The sequence below is a fragment of the Arvicola amphibius genome, chromosome 3 (assembly GCF_903992535.2).
Source record: "Arvicola amphibius chromosome 3, mArvAmp1.2, whole genome shotgun sequence".
In the NCBI taxonomy this organism is placed as follows: domain Eukaryota; kingdom Metazoa; phylum Chordata; class Mammalia; order Rodentia; family Cricetidae; genus Arvicola; species Arvicola amphibius.
The window spans coordinates 88841897-88853434 of NC_052049.1; the positions used below are offsets into that span (position 1 = coordinate 88841897).

Consider the following 11538-nt stretch of genomic DNA (forward strand, 5'->3'; position numbering starts at 1 on the left):
CTCCAGCCCCACCCTCTGACACTCTTATACATGTATACTGTAGTTTGGACATTTTCACACTCATTACTTCCCATCTCTCCCAGTCCCACTGAACTTCTTTCCAACAAGTCCTCCTTCTATTTTGTTTTTGTTTTTTTAGTGACCCACTGGATTTTAAGTGTTTTATTTCTGTGTATATGCTAGTGCATGTGAATGCCCCCAAAACTACTAAAATGGAGTGGCTTTCATGAGCATAAAAGGGGTTAATTACTGAAGCATGGCAAATTACAGGTGGGTAACTACTGAGGAAAATAACTTCTCCCTAGCAACCACTGTCAATAGTCCCTTAGAGGGTTTTTATTCATTTGACTCCGTTATTGGCTTCTACAAATGTTAGTCTTATTAACAGACTACATTGGCAGCCAGGATTCAGTCACAGTATATAGAGCTATGCTGTGAGACTATTTCTGTCCAGCTAAGCTCCAGAACGCAAACTGTTACGTTGTTCAAGCAGACCATCATAGGAGGACTCCCACTCCAGGTGTGCTTTCCTGAACTCAATGGAACTGTCCTTTGTCAAAGCTGAGGAGTGGATTTCTCTACTACAGACCTCATGGCAGGACTAGAGAAAATAGTCAAGAGTTCACATACCCTGTAATGCCTCAGGCTCTGGCCTTCACCAAACCACTGTATTATATTAAATATTAGCCAGTATAGATTAGATGCTTACTGCTCTTGCAGAAGACCTTGGTTCCATCCCTAACACCCACATCAGGCAGCTCACAGCTACCTGTAATATCAGCTGTAGGGTAGCTTATGTGCTCTTCTGGCCTCTTTGGGAACCTGCATGTATGTGACGCCCATAAATTTATGCAGGTGTACACACACATATATATGACATATAACAAATAATCTTTTTAAATATATTATTAGCAAAAATAATTGAACAATCACTTCAAAATAAAACATGGTCAATAAATACATGAAAAAATGTTCAAATCCTTGGCTATCAGGGAGAAAAAAAGACTTCACTAAGATTCCATCTGCTCCCTTTCAGAATGGTTTGTCCAAGAAAACAAAAAAAACAAGACCTGGTGTGTGTGAGGTGAGCCAGAACCCTTGCACACTGTTGATGAGAATGGAAGTCAGTATGGGGGCTGCCCAAACAACCGGAAGCAGAACTATGGTTGATTGAGCTGTACCACTTCACTCCTGGGTATACACCAAAGGAGGCAAGTCTGCACGCCCATGTTAACAGTAACACTACTCAGAGTAGCCAACTTAAAAAGTCAGCTTAGATGTTCATTAATAAGTAGACTGAGCCGGGCAGTGGTGGCACATTCCTTTAATCCCAGCACTCAGAAGGCAGAGGCAGACGGAGCTCTGTGAGTTCAAGGACAGCCTGGTCTACAAGAGCTAATTCCAGGACAGCTAGGGCTGTTACACAGAGAACCCTATCTCAAAAAAAAAAAAAAAGAAAGAAAGAAAGAAAAGGAGAGACAGACAGACAGACAGACAGAGAGATGGATCAGCAGCTAAGATTGCTCTTCCAGGGGACCAAAGTGGTCCCCAACACCATCCATTACTGGGTGTCTTGGAACATCTAACTACAGCTCCAGGAGATCCAGTACCCTCCGCTATCCCCCTTGGGCATCCAAACGCATGGGGAAGACACATGTAGGGTGGGAAAATGGAGTGGGGGGGAGATGTGATACACAGAATGGAGCTTTCTTTAGTCATAAAGAAAAAAATTAGGTAAGTTGTAGGAAAGTGATGGAACTAAAATGCATAGTAAGCAAAATAAGCCAGATCCAGAGTGACCAATATTGCATTTTCTCTCGTGCACAGAATCAAGGAAAACAAATTCTCTAAAAGTATGAAAGAGGAGATGGAGGCTTTGGGGTGCATGTGAACGTGAGCAAAGTGCACTTATACACACCTGAGTATTTCAATGCAGCTCTGAAAGTAGTGTTCTTGCCTAGCGTGCTAACAGGTCCAGGTTCAATCACTCCTTAGGAACCACAGTGCGTTGGGGTAGAGAGGATTGAAAGTTCAAGGTCATCCTTGATCACAGGTCAAGTTTGAGGAATAGGGTCTGGAATACATAAGACCCTATTTCAAATACACGTGTTTATGCGCACACATACACGCTAAGCTATGTGGGTTCTGTATCACTTATCAAATTCCTGTCAGAGGCAGTATTTAAGGAAAGAAAGATTTGAAGTCATGCATTCAGAGGGCAAAACTGATCATGACAAGAAAGGGAAGATAGCTGGAATGGTTGTGTGGCAGCAGGGGCTTGTGGGAGAACTGTTCACGTCTTGGCAGATCACAAGTAGAGAGGTGAACCAAAATGGTTGGCAGGTAAAACCTTCAAAGACCCACCCCTACCCACAGCCTTCTAAAACGGTGGCACCAGCTGGAGGAGACTATACATACAAACACATAGGCCTGTAGGGAACATTTCATCTTCAAAGCATACTAACTTCAAACAAAATTCAAAATTATACTATCTGGCTTCAATTATAATGTACTGGCTACTCTTCCAGAGGACCTAAGTTCAATTCCCAGCAGCCACATGGAGGCTTATAACCATCTATAACTCCACTCCCTGGGGACCTGATGCCTTCTTCTGACCTTTTGGGCAGCAGGTACATACCCGATGCATAGAAACATATGCAGGCAAAACATATACACAAAAACAAAACCAGGCAGTACTGATGCATGCCTTTAATACCAGTATTTGGGAGGCAGAGGCAGGTGGATCTCTGAGTTAGAGGCCAGCCTGGTCTAAATAGTGAGTTCCAAGACTGCTACGGCTAGTCAGATATACTCTGTCTCAAAAAAAAAAAAAAAAAAAAAAAAAAAAAAAGTCTACATTATCTCACACTTGGAATCTAAAAAATAAAATGAAGTCACAGAAGTAAATGACAACAGTGGCTGCCAGTGGCTAAGATTTAGGAGAAATAAAGAGATAACCGTTTAAGAGAGCACACTTTCTGTTAGTAGTATCAAGACAGCATATTCACCTCTGTGACAACAGGGAACAATAATGTACTGTTCACTGAAAATTGGCTAACACATTAGGTGTTGGTAAGGTAGGCTGTTTTAGTTCCTGACAAAGGAACACTCTGTGAAGCCTAAGATGGATTTTCCTGGTTACACTCCAAGAGAGAAGTCCCTGCCATATCAATTACCATTCTCTGAGATACATATAAGCATCTATTTCCAGGGCCTATGGAACTCTGTGTTCTCTAATTTGCTAAAACATTAGGTGTCTTCATATCCAATATAAAAGATAATTCTGTGGGCTGACAAGTTGGCTCAGCACGCAAAGGAAGTGCTTACCTCCAAGCCCAAATACCTGAGTTCAATTCCCAGGATCCACAAGGTAACAGAGAAAACCAGTTCCTGAGTTGTCCTCTCATCTATGAACTATGTCAGGCGAGGAATATATTCATTAGTTTGCATCTACAATCAGTAAATAAAATCAGTGCCAGTTCTAACTACATTAATATACTGCAGTATTGTATCTTTGAGCCACAATTGCAAGCTGGAGGTGTCTGGACTATACAATGAGACCCTTCCTCAAAAACTAAAGAAACTCAATCCTGCCTAAGAATTATTTTAAAGTAAAGCTTGTGGTCTAATGTGAACTCTCTCATGAAATACCCTGTGAAATTAAACACAAAGTATTCTCTGGTCTTAGAATGTTATGTATAGATTTATTAGATCCACTTGGTCTCAAGTCTACTTCCTGAGTGATTTTAGGACTCAGTGCTATCATCAACTCAGCACTCAGCAGGGTGCCAGAGCCGTCTTCCGCCCTCTTCACGGTGCCATTCACTGCTCTCTGCAGGGCGCTAGTATCTGCTCTCCACACGTAGCTGTTCTCTTTCTGCAGTGCACTAGTATCTGCTCTCCACACGTAGCTGCTCTCTTTCTGGGACCACACCTTTACAACCATGACACCCTTACCTCTTTTTCAGTCTATTTATGCTCTAACAAATAAAACGAGTCACTTACTGGAAGCACAGATGATTTTCTAAACATCATCAGCCAGGCACAGTGGGCCATTACTGAAGCCACTTGAGAAGCTAATGCAGGAGGATCATTAATTTGAGGTCAGTTTGCAATACACAGTGAATTCTAATCCAAACCTGAATTACACAGCAAGACCCTGTCTCAAAAACAAATAATGAAAAATATTTATTAAGACAATTTCAATATCCTGGTCACTTCACAAAGTAACTTTTAAAGGACCGCACAAATTGTGTTCAAGAATGAGTTTATCAGTGGGATGCAAAGACGGTTTATGCAAAATAAATAAATGTGATACACTGAATGAACAAAATGAAAAACTGTATTGCAGGAAATATATAGAATCATGTAACAACATAGGATATCAACTGATGGTGACAACAGTCAATAAATTAGACAGAAATTATAATGGCAGCAGGGGAAAAACAAACACGGTTATCATTCAGTGTTACAAAGCTCAAACTTGTCACAGACAGATGCAACCTTTCCATCCCTCAGCAACACCGGGAAGCCTAGCTGGAGCAAGGAGGGTAAGAAAAAAGAAAAAATTTTTTCACCCAAGGAAACAAATTTGTTTCAGGTGACAGGGTGTCAACATAGAAAATTACTCTGTGAAAAAAATTTAAGAACTCATAAAAGTTCAATGATTTTCAAATTAACACAAATGTCTTTACATACTACATTTTTAAAAAAGCAAAAATATTATACACCCTATTGAACTGCATAAAATGAGAATAAAATTAACAGGGAAAATCTAAACCACCATGAACAAGACTATAAACAAATGGCAAGGTATACCATGTACACTGAGAGAATTACCACTGTTAAAATGTCCATCCTACCCAAAGTGCTTTGTAGATTTATTGCCATGACATTAACAAATCAAATGGCATTTTTCACAGGGCTTAGGAAAAAAATCCCAAGTCATAAAAAACCTTTCAAATTAGCCCAAAAACTCAAACAAAAATAAAAGTTTCAGGTTTAACAGTGTGTCTGTCACAGGCTAGAGATGGAGCTCAGCTGGCAAAGTATTCACCTAGCGCGCATCTGATACCCAGCACTGCGCCAAAATCAAATCAAAACTGATGAGTGTAGTGCTGCACCGCCTGGAGTCCTAGCACGGGAGGCAGAGGCCAGATCAAAAGTCCAAGATCATTCTTGACCACTTAGTTATTTCAGAGCCAGTCTAAGCTTCAGGAGACCTTTTCTCAAGGAATAATTACAAAAGAAAAATACATCACATAGGCAGTAATCAAACAGTACAATATTGATATAGACAACGTAACAAAATAGTTTAGATATAAAACTTATCATTGCTAGGCATAGTGGCACATAATTTTAATCCCAGCACTCTGGAAGGTGGATCTCTGTGAGTTTGAGGCTAACCTGGTCGGTTTCAGACCAACCAGAGTTACACAGAGAGACTATCTCAAACTACCTCATACAAGCCAGGTTGGGATGGTGGATGTCTTTAATCCCAGTACTTAGGAGGGAGAGGCAGGCAGATCTCTGTGAGTTCGAAGCCAGTCTGAAATACAAAGTGAGTTCCAGGACAGCCAAAGCAACACAGAGAAACAACCTCAGAGAGAGAGAGAGAGAGAGAGAGAGAGAGAGAGAGAGAGAGAGAGAGAGAAAAGTCAAAACAAAACCCTTATACAGTCAAAATAATTTCAGAAATGGGTTTAGAACTATAGCTCGAGGGTAGAGTATGTGCCTAGCATATTCATTCATGAGGCCACAAGTTCAATTTCTAGCACCAAAACACAAATGCTTATAACCAAATTTTAAGCAAAACTATCAAACATAAAAAGGATTGTTAAACAAATAAAAGGAACTGACAAAAATGGATACGCAAGCAAAACTATACCACTAACTATGGTGTGTATATGTGTATAGTTATATAAACTCAGATGTCAAGGAAAAAAGGAAATAAAATTAAATAGCAATAAAAGAAATACAGTTAAGCTGGGTAGGTTGGTTCATACTGAAAATCTCTGCACTCAGAAGGCCTGGGGAGAAACTGCTGCAAGTTTAAGATCAACCTAGTCCACACAGTGAGTTCTATGCTATTATAGGTTACATAATGAGATCACCTCCAACAAAAAAAACCCTGAAAAATCAAATCTTAGACTGTTGACACAATAAAACTCCAAAAAGAATGCTTCTTAACACACCAGCAAAGAATTCTGGAGCTGACATGAAAGCACGGGCATAAAAAGCAAATATAAAAAATTAGGGCAACATCAAACTGAAGATTTTACAAAGCAGAAACAAATCTGAAATGGCAGGTATACAGACGGAAAAAATATCTGCAAATCATATATATTACAGTGGGTCTATGTCTAAAACATAGCAACTCGGGTAACTTCCTCACAGCAAAATACATATACATTGATTTTAAAAATTGATAACTGAATTAATATTTTAGCAAAGACATACAAATGGCTATAGATTAGAAAAATGCAAATCAAAACTTATGGAACCATCTCACATTTTAAAATGGCGCATAGAAAGAGGAAAAGCAAAAAGATAGCAATATAAAGACTAGGTGTATCATTGGGAATATGAACTGACAGCCACTACAGAACAGTACAGACACACTGGATTAAAAGAAAGTACACCTATCCATTACTGTAACAAACCCACTTTGGGGACTGCATCTGAGGACTAGATCATTAATTAAAAAGAGACAGTTACACTAACATTCAATGCAGCAATACTCCCAACAGTCAAGGTATGCAAAACTAAGTATCCATAGACATTACCAAAGGTAATTAAATGTCCTAGAAACAAAATAACCGACCATAGCACAGCGCTACCTTGAGGACATCGTGTAAACTCATGTAAACAGCTAGGTGCACATGCCTGAAGCAGAAAGGCTGGAGGTTTGGGGAGTCAGTTTGAGCTACAAAGTAAGACCCTGGCACAAAAAAAAAAAAATAAAAACCTAGGAATAGTTAATACAGATACTACATGACTTAACAAGTAGAAGCTAAAGAAAGCTAAAACGCCAACCAGAGAAAGGGTAAACGGCTACCAGAGACTGGGAACTCAAAGAAAGGGGTTGTCTTGGTCAGACCCAAATCTTCTTATGTAAGTATGTAAACACTATGTGACATTACTTTAAGACAGTTAAGAGTCAGGTATGATAGCTTGTACCTGCCATCTCAACACTAAGGAGACTGAGCCAGGACTGCCAAAAGCTCAAGATCAGTCTAGACTACGTGATTTTCAACACTAGTCTAGGTCAAAAAGTGAAAGTACACTCGAAAAAAGAACAAAGGGGAAGAGGGGCGGGACAACCAAACGAAGTAAGTAGTGACTGTGTTCATTATTAGTTCACAATGCCAACATGGGACATATACTAGACACTAGATATAACAAGTTTTCAATCCCAATCAAACAGAAATATTTTAAAAAGGAAAACCTATAATAGAATTTAGAAATTTATAATTGAGTCATAAAAATACACAAATATAGAAATATTCAGTTCATCTAGAGCACCCAGGAAATCCATGTGTTGCCATCCAAACTTCAAGGACACTGAAGCAAATCCCCTATTTACACATACGTGGTTTTGTGTCCAGTCTGTAACCACCACATAGTCAAAGGTAAAAAGTTATTTCCCAACTTCAGTAAGATTTTTCTCACTGTGAGATTACAAGTGAACTAAGAAACTTAAAAACTATGACATTTCTACAGGTCTTGCATCAACACACATGGAAACACTAAGGTTTTCATCTCCTATACTACAAACCTTGACAGAGTTCACCGATCCTGGGATTCTGACCCTCAACCAATCCTTAAACTCAGAGCTTCCTCAGAATGAGTTGCTTTTTATAGCAAACAGTGACAACCTGAATGCTTTCACACATTGATTATTATAAGACTTTACAGACTGAATTCTGATTGCAAAGGATGGATCAAGGCCTTCCCAGAACCATTTTCTGAGTACCTTACATTCAAAGGCTTTCCCCCCCAATGGGGATTTTCATGTTCATTAGCATCAGCAGAAGCAGTGAAGGATTCCCTGCATTCCTTATATTCATACGGTTTCTCTCCTGTGTGGTTTCCGTAAATGCTTATTAAGGCCTGAGTGGCTCTGTAAAGGCTTTTGCCACAGTACTGACATACATAGGGGTTTCTCTCCAGTGTGAATTCGCATTGTGAACTCGAAGGTACGAGGACCATAAAAATGACTTTCCACATATTATAACACTGAAAAAGGCTTCTCTCCAGTGTGAGTTCCATGTGAACAGGAAGGTAGGAAGAACATGTAAATGTTTTCCCACATACTGTACACTGAAAGGGCTTTTCTCCAGTGTGAATTTTCAAATGCACATTAAGATAAGAGGAAGAAGCAAAGGCTGTTCCCACAGTGGTCACATTCAAAGGGTTTCTCTCCTTTGTGACGTCTTATTGTGGCAATAAGGCCTGAGGAAGTGCTAAAGGCTTTCCACATTCTTGGCATGCATAGGACTTCTCCCCAGTGTGATTTCTTAAGTGTATAGTAAGAGCCTGAACGGGCAGTGAAGTCCTTCCCACAGTAAGTGCATTTATAGGGTTTTACTCCAGTGTGAATTCGGAAGTGGGGTCTCAAGGGAGTGAGGAGTTTCTAAAGGATTTTGTGCACACCTTACACTGAAAAGGTCTCCTCAGAACTGTGAGTTTTATGTGTACAGTAAGTTGAGCAACATAATAAAGCCTTTTCCCACACTCCTTACATTCATAGGGCCTTTCACCAGTATTTGTTCTTATGTGTTTTAGTAAGGGCATGAACGCTCAGGGAAAGTTTTCCCACACTGCCTTACATTCATATGGTTTCTCTCCAGTGTGAGTTCGCATTGAATACGAAGATAAGAAGACCGTGTAAATGTTTTGTCACACTGCTTACACTCAAAGGGTTTCTCTCCAGTGTGAGTTCTTAAATGTCCAACAAGAGGATGAGGAATGAGCCAAAGCTTTCCCACATTGATAGCATTCAAAAGGGCTTCTCTCCTGTAAATGAATTCTTATATGTTCAACAGGCCAGAGGATGTACTGAAGGCTTTCCCACACTCCTTACACTCATAGGGGGCTTCTCACCATGTGAATTAGCACATGCTTAGTAAGAGGCCTGAACGTGCAGTGGAAGTCCTTTCCCACAGTAATTACATTTGTATGGTTTTATTCCAGTGTGATTCGGAAAGTGGGTCTTAAGGCTGAGGAATTCCTAAAGTCCTTGCACATACCTTACACGAAGGGCTTTTCACCAGTGTGAGTTTTTATATGTTCAGTCATCTGAGGCAAAAGCTGGTGAGGCCTTCTCACATTCTGTACAGGATAGGGGCCTCTCTCCAGTATGCTTCCGTAAGTGTATGGTAAGCCAAGACGACCACTAGAACGCTTTCCCACATACTTTACATTCGTAGGGCTTTTCTCCGGTGTGAGTTCGTATGTGACCTAGCAGTAAGAGGAACGTGTAATGCTTCCCACATATGTTACAACTCAAAAGGGCTTCTCTCCGGTATGAGTTCTCAAATGCGTAGTAAGGGTAAGAAGAAGATGGCAAAGGCATTCCCACACTGGTCACACTGATATGGTTTCTCTCCTGTATGAACGTCCTCATATGTTCTGTAAGGCGTGAGGGTTGAATGAAGGTTTTCCCACATTCCTTGCACTCATAAGACTTCTCTCGAGTATGCTGTCGTAGATGTACAATTAAACTTGAGCGCTCATCGAAGGCTTTCCCACATTCCTTACAGTCGTAGGGTTTCTCCACGTGTGGCTTTGCATATGGACATTAAGATAGATAGGAATGTGTTAGATTTTTCACATTTCTTACATTCCATAGTATTTTTTTCAGTGGGAATTTACAACATGCTCATTAATGACTTATAGGATGAGAAAAAGCTTGTCCACACTGACTCTCCTCACTGTGAGAACAACTATGTGCCTCAAGTTCTAGCGATTAAGGGAAGGTTTTCCACAGTCACTGCATGCAATGGATCTTCCCAGAGTGCACATTTTCTCTGAAACATCTGGAGTCAAAGTGAAAGGTTTTATACATTGGTCCAACTGAAAAATTTCTTTCAGAGAATTTCTTCAGTGGTGGCAGCAAGGCTTTCCACACAAATTACTCTCTGAAGTGTTCTCTGTATTTAGCCTCTAACGTCAGTCTGAGGGCATGAATCTTCACTGAAAACTCTCCCACTTTCATAGTGTTGCCAAGCACCCCCTCCGGGTGGCTTTCTTCCCTATTGACAAAAGGGGTAAAAAAATGATTAAGAGGATTGTTCAGACTTGCAGAGGAAGGGTGTACTTGTGAGAATTCTGACACACTAAACTAACTTATGCTGAGTATGTTAGTTTACACTCCGCAGTCCCAACACTCTGAAGGCTTAGTCTATCCTGAGTGATAGTGAGCCCATCTAAAAAAAGGGGTAAAGGAAAAAGAAAATGAGAAAGAAAAAAAGGAAGAAAATGAGAGAAAGAGTTCCCTTGCCTGTGATGCTATTTCTATCAAGTATCTTTCATTTGTATCTATTTTATTAGTGAATTCCTAATCTACCCTGAACTGGGACAATAAGAAGAGTATACTTGTTCCCCTAAGGAGTATGGCTCCTGGTAGGTCAAACCATATCTAGTGGTGTGGGTCCAACACATACCAAAAGAGTGGTTTGGTTAGTACAAATTCAAATTGGTAGATTAACTTATTCAAAAAAAAAAAGATGTAGAGTTGGCGTAGAGAAGTGGAGGTTACCGGGTCTTGGAGGATTTAGAAGTGGGAGGTGATATTATCAAAATACATTATATGAATATTCTCAAATAAAAATGTTTTTTAGAAAGAAAGAAAGAAAAAGAAAGAAGAAAGAAAGAAAAAGAAAGAGAGAGGGGAAAGAAAGGAAGGAAGGAAGGAAGGAAGGAAGGAAGGAAGGAAGGAAGAAGAGAATATTCTGGGGCTGGAGAGCTGTCTCAGGGAAAAAAAGCACTTGCTGCTCTTCCCAAAAGACCCAGGTTATTTCCCAGCACCACATGGTCCACAACTGTCTATAACTTCAGTTCCAGGGAATCAGATGTCCTAGTCTGTTCTCCAAGGCCACCAGACATGCACATGATACACAGACGTATGTGCAGGCAAAGCACCCATAAACATAAAAGTAAATTTCATTTGTGAGTCTTACCAGTTGCCTTTCCATTTGACACATCTGACCAAAATATATCCTCCTCAAGTGCCGTCCCTTTTGTCTTAAGGGTGGCATTTCCCATTCTAAAAGTGAAAACAGAAAATACATATAAAGATTTGCACAAAAAAAAATGAAAGGTTACATTTTTAAAAAAAGCAGTCAAAAACCCACATTATGTGGCCAGGTGTGGGGTGTGCACACCATTAGGAGGCAAGGCAAAGCAGATATGTGGGTTCAATGCCAGCTGGTCTATAAAGTTGAGTTCCATGCCATAACTTCATTTATGTTTTCTTTCATATTAAAAACACATTAAACAATAAAGCAACAAAAAGATTAAAAGCAATCTAAGTCT

At 40.0% G+C, this 11538-nt stretch overlaps 1 pseudogene; it reads right to left on the reverse strand.

Annotated features, from left to right (window-relative positions):
- Positions 1-4173: 4173 nt before the first annotated feature.
- The window catches only part of LOC119810639, a 30275-nt pseudogene continuing 22910 nt past the window's right edge, over positions 4174-11538 (reverse strand).